General features: G+C 50.3%; 1 long non-coding RNA gene across 1 annotated transcript in view; it reads right to left on the bottom strand.

Annotated features, from left to right (window-relative positions):
- Window positions 1-3,411: 3,411 nt before the first annotated feature.
- Window positions 3,412-21,608, bottom strand: part of LOC108512095 (uncharacterized) — a 32,022-nt gene continuing 13,825 nt past the window's right edge. Inside the window, exons 2-4 of the long non-coding RNA XR_001880493.1 lie at window positions 20,391-20,579; window positions 11,084-11,338; window positions 3,412-3,682 (exon numbers count right to left, since the gene is read on the bottom strand). This is a non-coding gene — a long non-coding RNA (uncharacterized LOC108512095). The remainder of the gene's footprint in view (window positions 3,683-11,083; window positions 11,339-20,390; window positions 20,580-21,608) is intronic.

The following is a 21,608-nucleotide window of genomic DNA, read 5'->3' as shown; positions in this document are numbered from 1 at the left end:
TCAAATGTCATCGAGGGAAAACACACCGGGTCTGGCTGGAGGGGTGGGGGACGGGAGGAGAGGATGCAGCCAAGATTCTTGAGAAAGGTCGAGGGGTTCAACCCCATAATCACCAGGGTATACGCTCATACAGACACACACAAACTCACACCTGGGTCCTTCCAGGGTGGCCTTACATCCTCTCCTGGGCAGAATCCCCAGAGCTCTGTCTCCAGGTGTGAGTATTAAGCTCCTGGAAACCCCCCTCCAAATCTTTCCACCAACACACTCTTAAGTGCCTGAAAAACTGTCCAGGGTGACAATCCGTCTCATTCCACCAAGAGTACACATACTTGCTCTGCAAATAATCTCTGGGAAAAGCAATAACAGCACGGGTGACAGAGCCCAGAGCCTTTCCTGAGAATAGGTTAAAAAGGTAGTCTCATCCACTACAAAAACAAAAACAAAAAAACTCCTAAGAACTGGTAAGAGATGGCTCCTATCCATAATAAATCCTCCTTCACTTCAGGGGAAACTTTTCATCCATATCCACTTTGTTTTCTGAGGCTGACAGACAAAAATCAGACCCAGAATGGGGAGACACTTTTCCCAGGGTCACACAGCTGTGTCTGTGACCAAAACTATTGCCAAACTAATCACTAAAACTATTTGGTGTGTTGTTGTTGTTGTTGTTGTTGTTGTTGTTGTTTAGAGACAGAGTCTCGCTCCATTGCCCAGGCTGCAGTGCAATGATGCTATCACAACTCACTGCAGCCTGAAACTCCTGGGATCATGCAACCTTCTTTACGGGGATCTGTCCTGCAGACCCCAGCTTGCACGATGGATGAATAACGTACCCAGACACCGATATTCAGTGAAAGAGCAGCTACAGGTCCGAGCCACTCACAGACACCATGGAAGGTGTTACAAAGAGTCAGCAGCCACAGCCCTGACAAGCTGGCCCTGTGGGCATTTATTTAGCACAGTTTTTTTTTTTTTTTTTTTTGAGACAGAGTCTCGCTCTGTCGTCCAGGCTGGAGTGCAGTGGCACCATCTCAGCTCACTGCAAGCTCCACCTCCCGGGTTCACGCCATTCTGCCTCAGCCTCCCGAGTAGCTGGGACTACAGGTGCCCACCACCACGCCCGGCTAATTTTTTTTTGTATTTTTAGTAGAGACAGAGTTTCACCGTGTTAGCCAGGATGGTCTCGATCTCCCGACCTCATGATCCGCCTGCCTTGGCCTCCCAAAGTGCTGGGATTACAGGCTTGAGCCACTGCGTCCGGCCTATTTAGCATAGTTTTAATGACCAAGGCTTTGAGTCAACACACCTGTGGGTAATTAATCTGGTTGCTCCCACCCTGGGAGAGCCATCTTGCCCGTGAGTGATCAGTTTTAGGACCGCATGAAAAAACAAGCTCGTTAAACTCCTCTACATTCCTATGGATCTATGCCCTGAGCTTTTAAGAGAACTCAGCTGCCTTCAGCCAAGACTTTTACCAAAGCTATGCAAACCTCCCGGCCTTCCGAAAAGGTTTGTGTTTATTTCCTCTAAAATATTTCCCACCACCCTGACTGAACCCCCACACCTCTTGCCTCAGCCTCACGAGTAGCTGAGCCTTACAGATGTGTGCCACGACACCCAGGCTCATTATTTTTATTTTTGTGGAGACGGGGTCTTGCTATGCTGCATAGGCTGGTTTCCAACTCTTGGCCTCAAGTGATCCTCCCACCTTAGCCTCCCAAAGCACTGGGATTACAGACGTGAGACACCATGCCTGGCCACCAAAACTCTTTGGTGAGACCAGAATTACTGGAATCATTTTCAGATGAGAAAACTGAGGATCAGAGACGTGAAATGATTTGCCCCAGCTCACACAGCACCTGTGAGGCAGGTCAGGTCAGCTGCTCAAACTTCAGCTGCCCAAATTTCAGTCCATCTGACATCACCTTTCGACTACTTCTACTATTATTTCCTGAATATTTTTCTTCTAATGGACCCACTTCTTAAAATCTTAAATCTATTTAGAAGGAAATTGTTTATCATGATGGTAAATGAAAAGCCAGAATCACTGACCATAAGTAGAAACTAACTTAATGAGAATAAAATCACATTATTAATTTCTGACTAAAGATAGTTGTCTCTGAGCTCTGAGCTGGAGCCTGATCTCTCTCTTTGTCCAAAAAGGATATTTCACGTGTCAGAGAAGGTGTTAAAGACTGATTCACACCCAATTAAGACTTTCTTCTTGCAAAAGACATGCAAAGGAAGAGCTCTTTCCCTATAAGAGTCCCTCGTTTTAAGACTGTTTTATGTGTCACCTAAAACCATCTCATGGCCACCAGGCTGGGTTCTATCTACCTGAAAGGCAGGAAGACTGTCCCAATTCCTTAGAGTTCTAGAATTATGGCCAGGGATCTATTTGGGCGTTCATACTATCAGTGCTCACAGACATTTCAGTACAGCCCAAAGATGGAGAAGAGATGACTTCACTTATAAACAGACCCATCTGTCCAACCAGCTATCCACTCATCCACCTACCATCCTTCCATTGACCCATCAATCCACCCACACATCCATCTATTCATTCACCCACACATCCATCCATCCACTCATCCATCCATCCATCTATCCATCCATCCATCCATCCATCCATCCATCCATCCATCCACCATTCACCCATAACCCATCCAACCATTCATCCACCCACCATCCGCCCAAACATCCATCCAACCATCCATCCATCTATCCACCCATCCACTACCCAATCATCAATCCATGCATCTACTATCCACCTACCACCCATCCATCTACCCATCCATCCATCCACCCATCCACCTTCCCACCCAGCCATCCACTCACCTATTCAGTAAATATATATCTAGCAACTACTCTATACCAGGCATTGTTCTAGAATATGGACACATAGTGGTGACCAAGACATACCTGGTCACCAACCCCTTGAGGTTTCTGAACCAGTGAGGACACTCTCCATCCCTTGAGCAACAACATGAGGTGGATTAGAGAATTTTTCTCCACTTTTTTAGTGATAAGGGTCGTCTTGGTAGATATGTGTGGGTGTTCCCTGACCTTCATTCTTCCCTCCACCTGTAGGATGCAGAAGCAACCTGGTTTCATCACTGCCTGGCTGCTCTCCAAACCCATTTCCTCCTTCTTCAGGGCACACAACAAGGTATTTCCCAGCATTCCTTGCAGTTGGGGCAGCCATGTGACTTAATTGAACCAATGGAAGGTGGGCAGAAGTGATGTGCCCATGACTTCCGTTCTGGCCCAGGCTTTTTCTGTAACCTACACTTTAAAGATGCGAGGAGGTACAAGACACCGGGGCTTGATCCCTGAGTTACTAGGTGGAAACAAAGGAACATCTGTTTGCTTTTTATATGAGCAACAAACTTCTGTTGGGTCATTGAGCTTTGCCAGTTTATAATGGCAGGGAGTGTTACCTTAACCAATGCACACCTTTCCTCTTTTCCAACCCTGTGAGTGAATTGGTTCCACCTCCGGCTCCAGCCAATCACTGAAGCCTATTCTGCTGGTCTCCTGACTGGCTCAGCCTGGTCATGTGACCAAAGGATGCAGATGGCTACATTGGATGGATTTCCAGGCATCATTGCTTGGAGGACCACTGGGGTTGCTGGGACCAGGGCACAGAACTAGAGAACTGTGCTTCTGACATTCGCCACTGGGAAAGAAAAAAAGAAATTAATTATTTATTGTTACTATTATTTTAATACCCTGCAATCAAAACTGGCCTATTTCCTGGATGATCCAAATTTAGGAACTTGTTCCTGCAGCTTTAATCATCCTGAAGATGCCCTGACTTCTGTCTCCACCCAGACTTGGTCCCAGATCTCTCTCCAGTTCCTCCTGGATGCCTCCTCTTGGAGGTCCACCAGGTACCTCCTACCCAACTCCCAATGCATCCCTTTTATCCCTCCTCCAGCACCTCCTCCTGTAACCCCCTCCCTGATGGCCCCACTCTTTTTCTGGAAAGTTGGGAACAAGCCTCCCTATCTCCCTTTCTTATCAACACCCCACCCTGCCAATTTCACACTCACCAAGTCCTGTTGATTTCAACATTATTGTCTCCATGGCAGCCCCACTCTGTACCCCCACCTGTGTTTTTCAATAGACACCATCAACTCCTACAATAGCCTTCTTGATGAGCTCCTAGCAGCCAGGAGAATCGATCTTAAGTGTAAGTCTGACCCTTCCCCTCTCCCCTCCATAACTCTCCATGGCTCCCTAGTGCCCTCAAGAGAAAGTCTAAACTTTATTTTCAAAATTCCTCAGAGTCTAGCTACTTCATTCTTCCTTGCTCCACCCCTGCTTCTCCTTGTTCACCTAGCGCCTGCTCATCTTTAAATGTCATCCCTCAGGGAAGCTTCACCTGACCCCGCTCTACAATGCTGAGAAAGAAGTCTTCCTGAGCTACCCCAGCTGCCTGAGCTTCCCTCATCACAGGCTGACACTCTATGCTGTAACTGCCTGGTTATGTGTCTTTGAATTCCGAGAGGGCAAGGGCTGGGTCTATTTCACCACTGTCTCCAGCCCCCAGCACAGCACCCAGTGTGAGCTTAATAAGTATTTTTCAATGAATGAATGAATGGTGATAGGAAATAGAGGCTTTGTGAATGCTACTATGTGTAGCAGACACTGTGGGTGTCCCTAGTGCACCCACATTTCAGCACCTGCCAACAGCATCCTTCTGCAGTCACCTGGGTGAGGGCCAGGTTGGAAGTCACAGAGAATTGATATCTCAGGAAGCAGCCCTTCGCCAGTGATGGACAGGTGCTGGTGGATAAATACCCCAGCTCCCTCACTCTCTTGGGAAGAACAAGTGCATGATGCTATATGCCATCTTCCAAGGGTATCCAGTGGGACTGAGCCCAATTGCTCAGGGCAGTCATCTGCTCATAAGTGTTGGTTCTTTACCTCCTTGTCTCACTTCCCCACTCTCCTGGGGCTTCCTGAATCACTTCCCACGTAAACAACTTACCCACAAATCCTTGTTTCAGGAGCTGCTTCTGGGGTATCCAACTTAAGACACTCTGGTAAAAATGAGTCTATAATTTACTGGCTGCCGCTTCCAGGGAGAACTTTGATGTGTTTGGGAAAAAAAGAAAAACAATTGCCTCTTGCTCCCTGTCAGCTGTAGTCCTCACAGCCTCCATGCAGACTGCCACATTTGCAGTTACGTATTAATTGCTTTTATTTTTTTTCCCCCCCAAGAACGGGATGCTCTCCTGCAATATGTGTGTGAGAGAGAGTGTGTGTGTGTTTAATGACGTTCTCATTTGAGATCTGGCCGGATAGCTTTTTGAAGAAAGTCTACCCAGAGCCTGGAACATATAGAAAATTCTCCCAGCTAATAGCACTCCCACCCGCCCATCCATCACAGACGCACCGTGGAATGAAAAACAAGCACATTGATTGGATCTATTTCTAATCGACAGCCTGAGATACTGTTTGAGGTCTGCCATTAGACGGAAGAAGTTGGTGTGGAAGCGGCTGTGTCTGTATTTCTCAAGGGCACGGGGTCTGGTGTGGGGGTTGAGGGGGAGAGAAATAATCATGGCAGCATTTAGCAAGCATTTATTGAGTACCTACTGTGTGCCGGATCCTGTGCTGGGTGCTGGGGACACCATGGTGATTGAGACAGACCCAACCCCACCCTCCCAGTGGGGAAGACATACAGGTCAAGTGGCCCACAATCAGAGCCATGATGGGGGAGATTCAGGCAGCTCTGGGGACCCAGAGAAGGTGTCTGACCCAGCCTGGGAGATCAGGGAGGGCTTCCTGGAGGCAGGGACAGCTGAGCTGAAAGCTGAGGAGTCACCCAAAATAAGAAATAGGGAAGAAGTTGGGCACCGTGGCTGATGCCAGTAATCCCAACACTTTGGGAGTCTGGGGCAGGAAGATCACTTGAGCTCAGGAGTTTGAGACCAGCCTGGGCAACACAGCGAGACCCTATCCCTATATTAAAAAAAAAAAAAAATTAGCTGGGTGTGATGGTGCACACCTGTGGTCCCAGCTACTTGGGAGGCTGAGGTGGGAGACTCACTTGAGGCCAGGAGGTCGAGGCTGCAGTAAGCTATGATCGCACCACTGCACTCTGCCCTGGATGACAGAGCAAGTCCCTGTCTCTAAAACAAACCAACAGGCCGGGTGCGGTGGCTCACGCCTGTCATCCCAGCACTTTGGGAGGCCAAGGTGGGCAGATCACCTGAGTTCAGGAGTTCAAAACCAGCCTGGTCAACATGGTGAAATCCCATCTCTACTAAAAATACAAAAATTATCCAGGCGTGGTGGCAGGAGGTGCCTGTGATCCCAGCTACTTGGGAGGCTGAGGCATGAGAAGTGCTTGAACCCAGGAGGCAGAGGTTGCAGTGAGCTGAGATTGCACCATTGCACTCCGACCTGGGCAACAGAGTGAGACTCTATTTCTAAATAATAAATAAATCCAAACAAATGGGGAAGAGTATTTTCAGGGAGGAAGACGAGCATGTGCGAAGGCCTGGGAACAAGTGAAGGTAACTTAGTGTGGCTGGAGTATGGAGTGGGTGGGGAAGAGGAGGCGTAGGAGAGATGCGGAGGGAGAAGTTGGCAGTGCTTTGAGGCCCATAGGACAGGGTTTCCACTTTTCTGGGGACAATATGGAGCCACGGAAGGATTTAGAGCAGGCGAGTGAAAGGCCTTTGCTAAAAACAATCATTTTGGCATAGAAGGATCATATGACTCAACAATTCCAAGCAGGGACTCAGCAGATCTTTGTACACACATGTTCACAGAGCACGATTCACTACAACCAAAGGCAGAAACAACCCAGTGTCCCTGGATGGATGACGGATGAACACAGTGTGGTCCGTCCAAACAGTGGAATATTAACCTTAAAAAGAAAAGAAGTTCTGGCTGGGTTCGGTGACACACACCTGTGATCCCAGCACTTTGGGAGGTCAAGGTGGAAGGATCTCTTGAGCATGGAAATTGGAGACCAGCATGGGCAACATAGTGAGGCCCTGTCTCTACAAAAAAATAATAATAATAAATAAATAAATAAATAAATAAATAAATAAATAATCTGGGCACGGTGGCATGCACCTGTAGTCCTAGTTACTTGGGAGGTGGAGACTGGAGGATGGCTTGAGCCTGGGAGGTTGAGGCTGCGGTGAGCTATGATAGCGCCACTGTGCTCCAGCCTTGTGACAGAGTGAGACACTGTTTCAAAAAAAGAAAAAAGAAAGAAATGGGCTGGGCACTGTGGCTCATGCCCGTAATCCCATCACCTTGGGAGGCCGAGGTGGGCAGATCACCTGAGGTCAGGAGTTCGAGATCAGCCTGGTCAAAGTGATGAAACCCTGTCTCTACTAGAAATACAAAAAAATTAGCTGGGCGTGGTGGCAGGTGCCTGTAATCTCAGCTACTCAGGAGGCTGAGGCAGGAGAATCCCTTGAACCTGGGAGGTGGCCGTGTCAGTGAGCTGAGATCGTGCCACTGCACTCCAACCTGGGTGACAGAGTGAGATTCTGTCTCAAAAAAGAAAAGAGGAGCAGTGGCTCACGCCTATAATCCCAGCACTTTGGGAAGCCGAGGCGGGTGGATCACGAGGTCAGGAGATAGAGACCATCCTGGCGAGCACGGTGAAACTCCGTCTCTACTAAAAATACAAAAAAGCAGCCGGGCGTGGCAGCGGGCGCCAGTAGTGCCACTATTTGGGAAGCTGAGGCAGGAGAATGGCGTGAACCTGGGAGGCGGAGCTTGCAGTGAGCTGAGATTGTGCTACTGCACTCCAGCCTGGGTGACAGAGCAAGATTCTGTCTCAAAAAAAAAGAAAAGAAAAGAAAAGAAAAGGAGTTCTGACATATGCTACAAAGTGGATGAACCTTGAAAACATTATGCTCAATGAAAGAAGCCTACTGTCTACAGAAGGACAAATACCGTATGATTCCACTTATATATTATCCCTAGAGGAGGCAAATTCCTGAAGACAGGATGTAGAATCAAGGTTGCCAAGGGCAATGGGGAGTTATTGCTTAATGGTTACAGGGTTTCTTTTTGGGCTAATGAAAAATTTTTGGAAATAGTGGTGATGGTCGCACAACATTGTGAATGTACTTAATGCCACTGAATTGTACACTTTAAAATGATTAAAATGTCCAGCCTGGGCAACATAGCAAGACCCTGTCTCTACAAAAACAATTTTAAAATTTGGGCCGGGCATGGTGGCTCACACCTGTAACCCCTTCACCTTGGAGGCTGAGGCAAGTGGATCAACTTGGGGCCAGGAGTTTGAGACTAGCCTAGCCAACATGGCGAAACCCCATTTCTGCTAAAAATACAAAAAATTTGCTGGGCATGGCAGTGAACGCCTGTAATCCCAGCTACTTGGGAGACGGAGGCACGAGAATCTCTTGAACCCCAGAGGCAGAGGTTGCAAGCAAGCCTAGATCGTGCTACGGCACTCCAGCCTATGCAACACAGCAAGACTCTGTCTCAAAAAAAAAAAAAGAAAGAAAAAACAATAGCTGGGAGTGGTGACACACACCTGTAATCCCAGCTACTCGGGAGGCTGAGGTGGGAGGATCACTTGAGCCCAGGAGTTCAAGGCTGCAGTAAGCTATGATTGTACCACTGCACTCCAGCCTGGGTGACAGAGCAAGACTCTGCCTCTGAGAAAAAATAAATATAAAAGTAGTTAAGATGGTGAATTTTATATTATGTATATTTTACCACAATTTTTTTTTTTAAAAAAAGAGAGAGAGAGAAATGAATAGGCCGGGCGCGGTGGCTCAGGCCTGTAATCCCAGAACTTTGGGAGGCTGAGGTGGGTGGATCACTTGAGGTCAGGAGTTCCTGACCAGCCTGGCCAACGTGGTAAAACCCCCATCTGCACTAAAAACACAAAAATTAACCAGGTGTGGTGGTGCACCCCTGTAATCCCAGCTACTCAGGAGGCTGAGACAGGAGAATCACTGGAACTTGGGAGGCAGAGATTGCAGTGACCTGAGATGACACCACTGCACTCCAGCCTGGGAGACAGAGCAAGACTCCACCTCAAGAAAAAAATAAAAAAGGATGCAATCACTTTAGCTGCTGTGGGAGATCCAGGATAAAGTAAGTCCAGGAGGTGTCAGGGGTTCAGATTGGGATAAAGGCAAAGGCGCAGGTGAGAGGTGGGAGGTTGGGGACGTGGTTTGGGTGTGGTTTGGGTGTGGTTTGGGCATGGCTTGGAGGCGGGGCTAACAGGACGCCAGGGAGAGATGAGAATGAAATGGAAAATGAAGGATAAAGCAGGCAGCTGAGTTCCTGCACCCATACCCCAATTCACCTGCAAGTCCTCGTGGCCTCACGTCTCCAAACACGCCACCCTTTATGGCCCAGCCTGAGATGGCCCTAACAAGGAGTCCCAAATGGGGATTAATGCCACTTCCTCAGTACAAAGAAAGATTAAAGCGGACACTGGGTAAAAACACTCCATCCCGGCCGGGCAGCATGGCTCACGCCTGTCAGCATGCTGGGAGGCCGAGGCGGGTAGATCCCCTGAGGTCTGGAGTTCAAGACCAGCCTGGGTAACATGGTGAAACCCCGTCTCTACTAAAAAATACAAAAAATAAGCTGGGCATGGTGGTGGCTACTCCAGAGGTTGAGGCAGGAGAATCACTTGAAAACGGGAGGTGGAGGTTGCAGTGAGCCGAGATCGTGCCACCGCACTCCAGTCTGGGCAACAGAGTGAGACTCCATCTCAAAAAAATAAAAAATGAAAAACAGCACTCCATCCCGGCAGCCGTTCCTCCACGTGCGTTCACTTACAAGGTGCAGATGTAATACCTGCTTTTAAATTCAATTAAGTCAGAATCAGTTCTGCTCCTAGAATACATTACCCAGTTGGAGACAGCAGGGGGAAGAGGGAAAAAAAAAAAAACCCACACACACAAAACACAACGCAGACCTATTTCGAGATTTCCCTCTAAATGGATTTTAATTCTCCCGATTTATCAGAGGCCAGAGGAGCTGCTGACAGGCTGCATTTGGTGTCTGCAAATGCAGTTTCAGCCACAGGGAGGGGAGAGGAGGGATCGAGTTTATGTTGTCATTTGCCTCCAGTGTTGGAGGTCTGGGGTCGCCCAGAGATAGGTTCGAATCCCAGCTTTGCCATTCACTGGCTGCATGACCTTCAGCCAAGCACTGCATCCTCTCAGAGCTTTGATACCTACTCCTCTGGAAAATGGGAACAATGAATGACAGGGCTTATTTCAGAAGACCCTTGTGAACGATGGCCTGGATTATCCACAAGAATTCAAGTTAAATCCTCAGCACAAGGCTTGGCGCATACAGAATGCTCAGTAATGCAGGGATGATGGTGATGGTGATGAAGGTCATCGTTGTTGGTTTTTTGTTTGTTCGTTTGTTTTTTGAGATGGATTCTCACTTCGTCACCCAGGCTGGAGTGCAGAGGCATCATCTTGGCTCACTGCAACTTCCGCCTCCCAGGTTCAAGAGATCCTCGTGCCTCGGCCTCCCAAGTAGCTGGGATTACAGGGGTGCACCACCACACCTGGTTAATTTTTGTGTTTTTAGTGCAGATGGGGGTTTTACCACGTTGGCCAGGCTGGTCAGGAACTCCTGACCTCAAGTGATGCACCTGCCTCAGCCTCCCAAAGTGCTGGGATTACAGGCATAAGCCACCACACCCAGACCACTGTTGGTATTTTTTTTTCCAACCAGAGACACAGCCCTGTGCTAGACTACTGTAGGGAAAGAAAAAAGATGCATGAGGCTCGAGTCTGGCCTTTGGAGGCTGGGAGGCTTTGGGTAAGCAGGGAAGCAAGGAGTAGGATGGTCCAGTAGGTGGACAGGCCTAAGCAAAGGAGTGGAGGTGGGATTGAAACCGGAATTTGCTGGGGACAAGTGACTGAACATGTCCATCCTATGTCCCATTTCATCAGGGAGCGCACCAACCAATCCGGAGGACCAAAGGCAGATAATTATCTAACCTGCTCTCTGTCCCGGGAAGCCCCCATTTGGCCTTGAACTTCCCAGGCACGAAGAAAGCTCCCCTGCCACTCCCCATAGTATCACTCACCTGATTGGAGCAGGGTCCAGGGGATCAGCGCCCTGCAGCCAGGTCGGATAGCCTCAGAGATCATCAGGGCACCTGGCCCAACATCCAGTCTCCCATTTCACAGTGAGGACACAGGCTCGGAACACAGAAGGAGCCATCCTGAGGCCACAGAGCTCAAAGCTGTCCCCTTGCAGGCCTGGGTCCTACTGGCACTGGGTTCAGACTCTACCATCTGACATTGGGCGAGCACCCCACACTGGGCCTCAGTTGTACCATCTGTAGACGGGGAAGGAAAAGCGAAGTTTCCTGAGCCAAAAGGCTAATCTGTAGGGTCAGGTCAGAGGGCGCTGGGACCCCAGGAGGGCGTTTGTCTTCAGAAGAGCCTAGTGAGGCCAGGCGCAGAGGCTTACGCCTGTAGTCCCAGCACTTTGGGAGGCCAAGGCACGCGGATCTCGAGGTCAGGTCAGGAGATCAAGATCATCCTGGCCATCGTGGTGAAATCCCGTCTCTACTAAAAATAAAAAAATAAAAAATAAATTAGCTGGGCATGGTGGCACACGCCTATAGTCCCAGCTACTCGGGAGGCTGAGGCAGGAGAATTGCTTGAACCCAGGAGGCAGAGCTTGCAGTGAGCCAAGATCGCACCACTGCACTACAGCCTGGCAACAGAGCGGGACACTCCGTCTCAAAAAAAAAGAAAAAAAAAGCCTAGGGAAGGGGATTTTCAGACCAAAATCAGAAAAGGTTTTAGGACAAAAAGGGTCCTGGCCTGTAATGTCCCCCGGGGAGCTCAGGGGGGCCATAGTCGGCTCTCCCAAAGGGTTGCTTCATCCACAGAAGGCCTCCCTTCACCCCAGGCCCATAGCCCTCATCTGTGCCTGCCCTGAAAGGGCAACTGGGGAGGGTGGGAGGTGTCAAGGACACTCTAGTCCCAGTATTAGGGTTGGGGGGCAGAGGTTTGACGCTAGGGTTGGGAAGGCTAAAGAGAGGCGCAGCGGCTCATTCCTGTAATCCCAGTATTTGGGGAGGCCGAGGCAGGTAGATCACTTGAGGTCAGGAGTTTGAGACCAGCCTGGGCAACATGCTGAAACCCCGTCTCTACTAAAAATACAAAACATTAGCCAGCCGTGGTAGAGCTTGCCTGTCATCCCAGCTACTCGGGAGTCTGAGGCAGGAGAATCACTTGAACCTGGGAGGCGGAGGTGGCAATGAGCCAAGATCGTGCCACTGCACTCCAGCCTGGGAATCAGAGCGAGACTCTGTCTCAAAACAAGAAAAAAGTAGTTATCCTTGAGAGGGTCTAATTGCGAGGCAGCACCAAGGGAGCTTCTGAGGGGAATGTTCTCCGTCTTGCTGTGGTGGTAGCCAAATGGGTCTATGTCCATGTCACGATTCCTCAGGCTACACACAAGATTTGAGCACTTTATAAGTTATACATCATTAAAAGAGAGGGAGGACTCAGAGAGGGGCAGAGAGAAAGAGAGACAGAAACAGAGAAAAGAGGACAAAGATAAACAGAAATTGAGAGACATAGAGGAAACTGAGATATAGGAAGAGAGAGAGAGACAGAAGCAGAGAGACAGGAAGAGGCAGAGAGAAGAAAAGAAGAAGGAAAAGGAGTTTCAAAGCAGAAAGGTGGGGAGAAATGAGGAAATTGGGAAGAAGAACTGAGGACTGGAGAAAAGAAGGCCAAAAAGAGGGGGGGAAAGGAGGAGAAAATAGCAAATGGCCCGAGAAGGGGCGGGAGAGAGCGGCTGGGGAGGCCAGGAAGCCAGGAGCTGTCACAGGCGAACATGTCCTTAATTGTAATTACATGGGAACATTTAGTTTGTAGATGCAGCAGAAATGAAAACACTGCGCTTTGCCCATTAATCTAATGGCTGTTAGTCAATCACTCTTCAAATGGAACCCCCCACTTCACCTCGGGGCTGTGGTTGCATGGGGAGTGTCCTGTGGGAGCAGATCAGAGGAGATGGTTTTAAACTAATGATGTCCTCAGGGATACCCAGAGGGACAGTTCTGGGAAGAACAGAATTTCCCCACCAAAAACCCATGGCTGGTGAATTTCTGAGCCCTGCAAACAGCTACCAGCCCAGAAGTCGGCAGCTGGCGAGTGGGAGTTCTAATCTGCAAGGCTAGATTAGGGGAGATACAATGTATCCAAGAGAGATCAAGGTTCTTTCACTCACCCTAGGGGGTGGGGGAAGCCTTCCTAGAAGGGCTGACATCTAAACTGTGCTTAAATGTATACTTTGAGGCAGGCAAGCAAAAAAGGAAGGAAGAAAGGCCTTCCAAAGAGAGAGAACAGCTTGTGCAAAGGTTGAGAAGGAATTATGCTTATAACCATGAGCGTGACTGGGTGGGAAGTGGGGTGGGGATGGGGAGGGGGGTGTAGCTGGGGAAGTCGGCAGAGCCCAGACCACTCATAAGACATGCTGAGGAGATAGAACTTTGTCCTGAGGGCGACAGGGAGTCATGGAGGGTTCACAACAGGTGAACGCAGTCCAGGATGATCTTTTAAAACATTGGGGCCCCTCCTATGATATTTCACTTACTCAAAAAGAGAGAGCTTCCTGGTCGTGGAGGCATGTAAAGTAAGGTCACACTAACCACCAAGGGGGACCCTGGGGGAGATTTCAGTATCAGGTGGGGCTGAGGCTAGGACTGCAGAATCGGGGTTCTTAGGCAGGAGGGCGAGATGCTGAGAGAGGTTTGATGTGTTACTAATCTCGCTTGGGGGGTACACTTGGCCCTCCGGCTTTGAGACAGTGAGGAGCAGGGGGTGTGGATGACTCAGGAGTACAGGCGCCAGAGTGGGAGGTTTGAGTCAGCGCCTAGTGTATACCTCTCCCAGCCACTCTCAGCTGGAGGTGACTCATTCATTCATTTGGCCTTGAATGTAGAGGCCTGGAGTGGGGAGTGGGGGAAGGAAAAGACCACCCAACTATCCGCCTACTGTTCACGCCTCCTGCCACTGTGGGTCCAGTCCTGTGCAGGAACCACCGATGCACCTCCCCCACAACCCAATACTCCTAGAATGAAATCTGTTGGCTCCAAATAGACCTTGGTCTTGTCCTCTCCTCACTCCTCCTGTGGTTCCAGCCTTGATCTGGCACCATCAATGCTTATCTGGATGAGCCAGGGTCACCTCCATCCTGGTCCCTGGCTCCCACCCCACAGTCTATCCTCCCCACAGCAAGCAGTCAGAGAGCTCCTATGAACCTCCTATGAGTCAGCATCCATCCCACCTCTACCCACAGCCCTCCACGGCTTCCATCTCCCTTAGGGTCAAAGCCCAAGTCCTTACTAAGTGCTAAAAGGCCCTGCAAGGCCTATCCCATCCCTTCCCCACCCTCTGCTCCCCTCCATCCTCTCTCCCCCTCCTCACTCTGCTCCGGCCACACAGGCCTCCTTGCTGTTCCGCCAGACTTAGTGCTGCCTCGGTACCTTTGCACAGGCTGGTTCCCTCCACCTGGAACTCTTCTCCCAGTTCTTCCCACAGCTTCTTTTTATTCTCCCTAAACATCACCTCCTCAGGAAAGCCCTCCTTGATTGCTGGTCTAAAGTAACATCCAACTCGCTCTCCACCTCATCCCCTTGTTTTTATTTTCATTTTTCTTTTATTTGGCAGGTATGGTCTTTTGAAATGACCCGCTGTATCTACCCATCTACCTCTGTTTTCCTCCACCAGACCTCAGGGTGGAGTCTGGGCCCGACTCGGTGGTGCCCTATCCCCAGCACCCCGTCTTGGTAAGTGCTCGTTGCCTGATTGAATGAATCTTCACAGCAGTCCCGGGATGTGGAGGCTTTTATCTACCCCATTTCACACAGGGGAAACTGAGGCTCAAAGACATGGAGCCCTGCCCCCCCACCACTTGTGGGTGCTCCGAGGATGTTCCGTGGACCATGAGCGCTCCCTGGAATTCTGTGGGAGGAATGCTGCGGTCTCGGGCAGTTCCACAAAAGGAGGTGTGTTCTGAGTGGGGGTGGGTGCGTCTGTCCTTGCCTCCTGGGGGACAATGTGTGTGTGTGCAGGGAGGCGGGGGGCGGAGGGGAAGGGTGTTAAAAGAACCCTTGGGAAGGGAGCTGCTAATTTAGCTGCGGGAAGGGGACCCTCTCATTCCCCTTCTGCTCTTCCCACCCCTCCTCCTCCCCCACCAAGATGCCCAGGCGAGGGGACCCTCGTGGGAGAGGTACAACACGGAGTAGGGGGCAGCGTGGAGTTGGGGACAGGGAGTAGGGGCGACACACTCCCAAAGACCCCCTCACAGCCCCGCAGATATTGCAAATTCCTCATTTCCTGCACTCCCCCCTCGCTTCCCCTACCCTCTCCTCCCCTTCCCCCCTCCCACAGGATCCTCCAGGGCTGGCCCCTGCAACCCCCTCCCGGGTCCCGGGAGCTCCAGCCCCGCTCCCGCCCACTGGATGCCCGCAGCCAATGGCCGCGCCGCCTGATGAGGTAATGCGCCCCCTCTGCGCCCCCATTGGCCAGCCTGGAGCCCATTCCCTTGTCCCCTGCAAGCTGTGGAGACCTTGCGAGGCGTGGGCGGGGTCCTCCCAGGGTGGCACCTGGGCACCTGCGTTCCCCCATTCCCCTCTCTGTGAAACCCCACTTGCCCCTCCCCTCTTCGGGCCCTGGAGGGTCCAGGGGCTGAACTTGGGGACTCCTGCCCCAGGGACGCCTGATTCCTCCCATAGGAGCAGGAAGGACAAAAGACACCCCCATGCCCCCAGTAGTCAAAGACCCCCGAGCTGCCCATCCCAGACAGTCGCGCATGTATGGAGCGCCTACTGTATGCCAGCCCGAGACTCACTGGGGATGCAGCGGTGGTGACATCAGCCCCTGGTCCCTGTCCCCACGGGGCTCCCAGGATAATGGGGAAGAGGGACAGGCCACCAGTCACGTCTTCCCCCTCCTAGTCGGTGCTGCGGATGGAGGGTGAGGAGGGTAGGCAGAGGCAGGAGGGGACAGCCCCTCTTAATGATCTTGTTCCCTTTTTGTTTATTTACCGTGGCCTCCAGGAGCCTTTGGGAGCCGTATCTCCTCGTCCACGGCTGTACTCATTCAACAAATATGTCCTTAATCCCCACTCCCCTCTCTACTGCCTCTTGTTTTGTATATTCCCCCTTCTGTCCCCATAACCACTAGAATTGGCTTTTTTTTTTCTTTTTCTTTGACAGGGTCTTGTTCTGTCGCCCAGGCTGGGGTGCAGTTGTGTGATCTCAGCTCACTGCAGCCTCAACCTTCTGGGCTCAGGTGATCCTGCCACCTCAGCTTCCCAAGTAACTGGGACTACAGGTGCATGCCACCACGGCTGGCTAATTTTTAAATTTTTTATAGAAATAAGGTCTCGCTACATTGTCCAGGCTGGTCTCCAACTCCTGGCTTCAAGCGATCCTCCTTCCTCGGCCTCCCAAAGTTCAGAATGGGCTTTAAAAAAGAAAAAACTTGTGGGTGTTCTTGAAACCAGTAAGGTTGTTTTGTCTGCCTGCGTTTCTTTTTTCTTTCTTTCTTCTTTTTTTTTAAGACAGAGTTTTGCTCTTATTGCCCAGGCTGGATTGCAATGGCGCGATCTCGGCTCACTGCAACCTCTGCCTCCCAGGTTCAAATGATTCTCTTGCCTCAGCCTCCCGAGTAGCTGGGATTACAGGTATGCGCCACCACATCTGGCTAATTTTATATTTTTAGTAGAGACGGGGTTTCTCCATGTTGATCAGGCTGGTCTCAAACTCCCAACCTCAGGTGATCCCCCTGTCTCAGCCCCGCAAAGTGCTGGGATTACAAACATGAGCCACCGCGCCCGGCCGCGTTTCTTTTTTCTTAACTTTCTTATTGAGATGAAACTTGGAAACCCCAAACACAGAAATCTCAAGAATACAGCCGGGTGAATTTTGACCTAAACACACAGGGGTGCTTGTCACAAGCAGCCAGATGGAGATAAAGATTTAGGGCCCCTAACTAGGGGGAGGGGAGTAAGGTGAGGTCTGGTAGCAGAACAAGGAATTCTCTTTGTTTCTGATACAGTCTCATTCTGTTGTTCAGGCTGGAGTACAGTGGCACGATCTCAGTTCACTGTAACCTACACCTCCCAGGCTTAAGCGATTCTCCTGCCTCAGCCTCCAGAATAGCTAGGATTATAGGCACCCGCCACCACGCCCAGCTAATTTTTGTATTTTTAGTAGAGACAGGATTTCACCATGTTGGCCAGGCTGATCTCAAACTCCTGACCTCAGGTGATCTGCCCGCCTTGGCCTCCCAAAATGCTGGGATTACAGGCGTGAGCCACCATACCTGGCCGGAATTCTCTCTTTGTTAGCAAGTTTGATTTTTTTTTTTTTTTAGATAGGGTCTCACTCTATCTCCCAGGCTGGAGTGCAGTGGCATGATCTCAGCTTTCTGCAACCTCCACCTCCCGGGTTTAAGTGATTCTCCTGCCTCAGCTTCCTGAGTAGCTGGGATTACAGGCATCCACCACCACGCCTGGCTAATTTTTGTATTTTTAGTAGAGACAGGGTTTCACCATGTTGGCCAGGCTGGTCTTGAACTCTTGACCTCAGGTGATCTGCCCGCTTTGGCCTCCCAAAGTGCTGGAATTACAGGCATGAGCCACCGTGCCCGGTTCATCCCAGATTTTTTTGTTTTCTTCAACTTTTAAGCTCAGGGATACATATGCAGGTTGTACAGGTTTGTAACAGAGGTAAGCCTGTGCCGTGGTAGTTTGCTGCATGGATCATTTGCTTGCTGTGGTAGTTTGCTGCTAGGTATTAAGCCCAGCATCCATTAGCTATTCTTGGTAATGCTCTCCCTCCCTCCCTCTTCCAGCAGGCCCCAGTGTGTGTTGTTCCCCACCCTGTATCCATGTATTCTCATCATTATTCAGCTCCCGCTGTTAGGTGAAAACGTGCAGTGTTTGGTTTTTTGTTCCTGTGTTAGTTTGCTGAGGATAATGGCCTCCAACACCATCCATGACCCTGCAAAGGACGTCAGCTCGTTCCTTTTTATGGCTGCATAGTATTCCATGGTATGTGTATATGTACCACATTTTCTTAATCCAGTCTATCATTGATGGGCCATCTGGATATTTTATTTTCATTAATTTTGATTTTTTTAAAAAAAATATTGTATTGGGCTGGGCACAGTGGCTTATGCCTATAATCCTATCACTTTGGGAGGCTGAGGCAGGAGGATCACTTGAGCCCACAAGTTAGAGGCCAACCTGAGCAACATAGCAAGACCCCATCTCTACAAAAGATGAAATAACTTAGCCGGGCATGGTGGCACATGCCTGTGATCTCAGCTACTCAGGAAGCTGAGGTGGGAGGATCACTTGAGCCCAGGAGATGGAGGCTGCAGTGAGCCGTGGTTGTGCCACTGCACTCCAGCCTGGGCAATAGAGCAAGACCCAATCTGTTTAAAAAAAAAAAAAAGTGAGACAGGTGGATCATTTGGGGTCAGGAGTTTGAAACCAGCCTGGCCAACATGGTGAAATTCTGTCTATACTAAAAATACAAAAATTAGCCAGTCATGGTGGCACAGACCAGTAATCCCAGCCACTTGGGAAGCTGAGGCAGGAGAATTGCTTGAACCCGGGAGGCAGAGGTTGTGGTTAGCCAAGATTGTGCCACTGCACTCCAGCCTGGGTGACAGAGCAAGACTCCATCAAAAAATAAATTAATTTTTAAAAAATAAAGAAAAGAAAGAGAGAGAAAAGGAAGGGAGGGATGGAGGGAGGCAAAAAGGAAGAAAGAGAGAGAGAGACAGAAAGAAAAGAAAAAGAGAAGAAAGAAAGAGAAAGGGAGGGAGGGAAGGAAGGAAGGAAGGAAGGAAGGAAGGAAGGAAGGAAGGAAGGAAGGAAGGAGAAAAGAAAGGTCAGGCACAGTGGCTCAGGCCTGTAATCCCAGCACTTTGGGAGACCAAGGCAGTGGATCACCTGAGATCAGGAGTTCGAGACCAGCCCAAACGACATAACAAAACCCCGTCTCTACTAAAAATACAAAAATTAGCTGAGCGTGGTGGTGTGTGCCTGTAATCCCAGCTACTCAGGAGGCTGAGGCAGGAAAATTGCTTGAACTCAGGAGGTGGAGGTTGTATTGAACTGAGATCACGCCACTGCACTCCAGCCTGGGTGACTGAGCGAGACTCCATCTCAAAAAGAAAAGAGGAGAGAAGAGAATTGAAGAAACGAGAATTGAAGAGAAGAGAATTGAAGAGATGAGAATTAAGAGAAGAGAAAGAGGAGAGGAGAGGAGAGAGGAGAAGAGAGAAGAGAGGAGAAGAGAGAGGAGAGAAGAGAGAAGAAGAGGAGAGGAGAGGAGGAGAAGAGAAGAGAAGATGCAGTCAGATGTTATTTAGTTTGATAGCTGAGTTTTTATTGTTGTTTGGGGAGTTTTTGGGTCCTCCCTTAAAGTTTGCTCCTGGGGAAGATCCCTCTACCACCTCACCCTAGCCCTGCCCTGGGGAAGAGCATTCTGGCACCCAAAAGATCTCTGTGACCCCTGTCATGAACTGACCCTCTCCTCCCAGGTGCATCTTCTACTCCATCGCCGCTGTTTCCTTTGCCTATTTTTAAAACTGATGTTTTGAATCTGACATCTTCCACTCAGCAAAGGTGCATTGGAGACTCATCCAAGCTGGTGCGTGTCTCCATAGTCCACCCCTTTTTATTGCTGAGTCGTATTCCAGTGCCTGGGTGGACCGCAGTCTGTTTACCGAGCCACCAGCGGATGGGTATTTGGGTTTGTATCCTGTGTTTGGCTGTCACGAAGAAAGCTGCTACGAACATCCTCACACGTGTTTCCGGGTGGACATATGCTTCTGTTTCTCTCGGGGAAACACCTAGCAGTGGGTGCCTGGGTCGTATGGTAGGTGTCTGTTTAACTTTTTAAGGAACTGCCAAACCGTTTCCCAGAGTGGCTGTACCATTTTGCATTCTCACCAGCAGTGGAGGAGCGCACCCGTGAGCACGTATTTTTGGCATTTTCTTTTCTTTTCTTTTTTTTTTTTTTTTTTTTTGAGACCTAGTCTTGCTCTGTCGCCCAGGCTGGAGTGCAATGGCATGATCTCGGCTCACTGCAAGCTCCACCTCCCGGGTTCACACCATTCTCCTACCTCAGCCTCCTGAGTAGCTGGGATTACAGGCGCCCGCCACCTCGCCCGGCTAGTTTTTTGTATTTTTTAGTAGAGACGGGGTTTCACCGTGTTAGCCAGGATGGTCTCGATCTCCTGACTTCATGATCGGCCTGCCTCAGCCTCCCAAAGTGCTGGGATTACAGGCATGAGCCACTGTGCCCAACCAAATTCTTCTAAGCACTGGTGATTAGAACAGACCTGGCCCTTACGGGTTCACAGTCCAGTGAGGGAAGAAGGACGCAGAGCATCGTGTTGACAGCACTGGGGTTTTACAGCATCAGAGCCATGATGGGAGAGTCACAGGCACGGCTGGGCCCAGAGGGAGCACCTGACTCAGGCTGGGGCATCAGGGAGGCTTCCTGGAGGAAGTGATGCCCGAACAAAGACCTGAAAGATAAGAAAGGGGTAGCGATGAGGTCAGCAGTTCGAGACCAGCCTCACCAACAAGGTGAAACCCCGTCTCTACTAAAAATACAAAAATTAGCTGGGTGTGGTGGCAGGCATCTGTAATCTCAGCTACTCAGGAGGCTGAGGAGGGAGGATCACTTGAACCCAGGAGGCAGAGGTTGTAGTGAACCGAGATCACACCACTGCACTCCAGCCTGGGTGACAGAGCAAGACTCCGTCAGAAGAGGGCAAAGGAGGGGAGGGGAGGGGAGAAAAAGGGAGGGGAGGGGCTCCAGGCAGTAAGTATAGCTTGTGCAAAGGCCCTGAGGTGCTTTGAGGGCCTGACATCTGCCCCGCAGGGCTTCAAGTTACCCTGGTAGGTGGAAGAACATGGATGTCCACATTGACTTTCTAACTTACCTGGTGAGGCCCGGAGCCCTCCTCTAACCCCAGGGCTTGATTACATTTTTGCAGCCCGGGGGCAATTGCCCATCTCGTCTCCCCTGAGGTTTGCTGGGGGCTTGACCCTGCAGCCATCAGGACACCCTCCCTCAACCTTCATCCTCATCCTTGATGCTGGGGTGGGGGTAGGGGAGACAGGTCCGGGAGGTCTCACTCCAGCCAGCCACACTCCCTGGGCCTTGGCAGCTGGCTCATCTGAGGCTGAAAAATTTGCTCTTTGAAAAAGGCTTCGCTCTGTGGAAATCTGACATCTTTGTGGATCAATTGTCCCTTTCGTCTGCTTCCCAGGCTTGAAATTGTTCTTTTCCTCCCCCAGCCCCCTCCATTATGTATAATCTATCAGCCAATCCGACACCTCTGCCTGCAGAGTCTATCCCACATCCACCCACTTCTCCCTGCTCCTCTGTCTCCATCTTGGTCCAGCCCCATCACTGCCCTCCCAGAGCAGGTGAGGCACCTCCACCCTGGCCACAGCCACCCCCATCCCCACAGTCCTCTCTGAAGCAGCCAGAGGGTGCAGGTGAGCACCTGAATTGGGTCCCATCTCTCCTCTGCCTACAGCCCTCC

The sequence above is a fragment of the Rhinopithecus bieti genome, unplaced genomic scaffold (assembly GCF_001698545.2).
Source record: "Rhinopithecus bieti isolate Rb0 unplaced genomic scaffold, ASM169854v2 scaffold_28055, whole genome shotgun sequence".
Taxonomy (NCBI): Eukaryota; Metazoa; Chordata; class Mammalia; order Primates; family Cercopithecidae; genus Rhinopithecus; species Rhinopithecus bieti.
The sequence above is the reverse complement of the archived record's forward strand: the minus strand, read 5'-3'. Positions and strand labels throughout refer to the sequence as shown.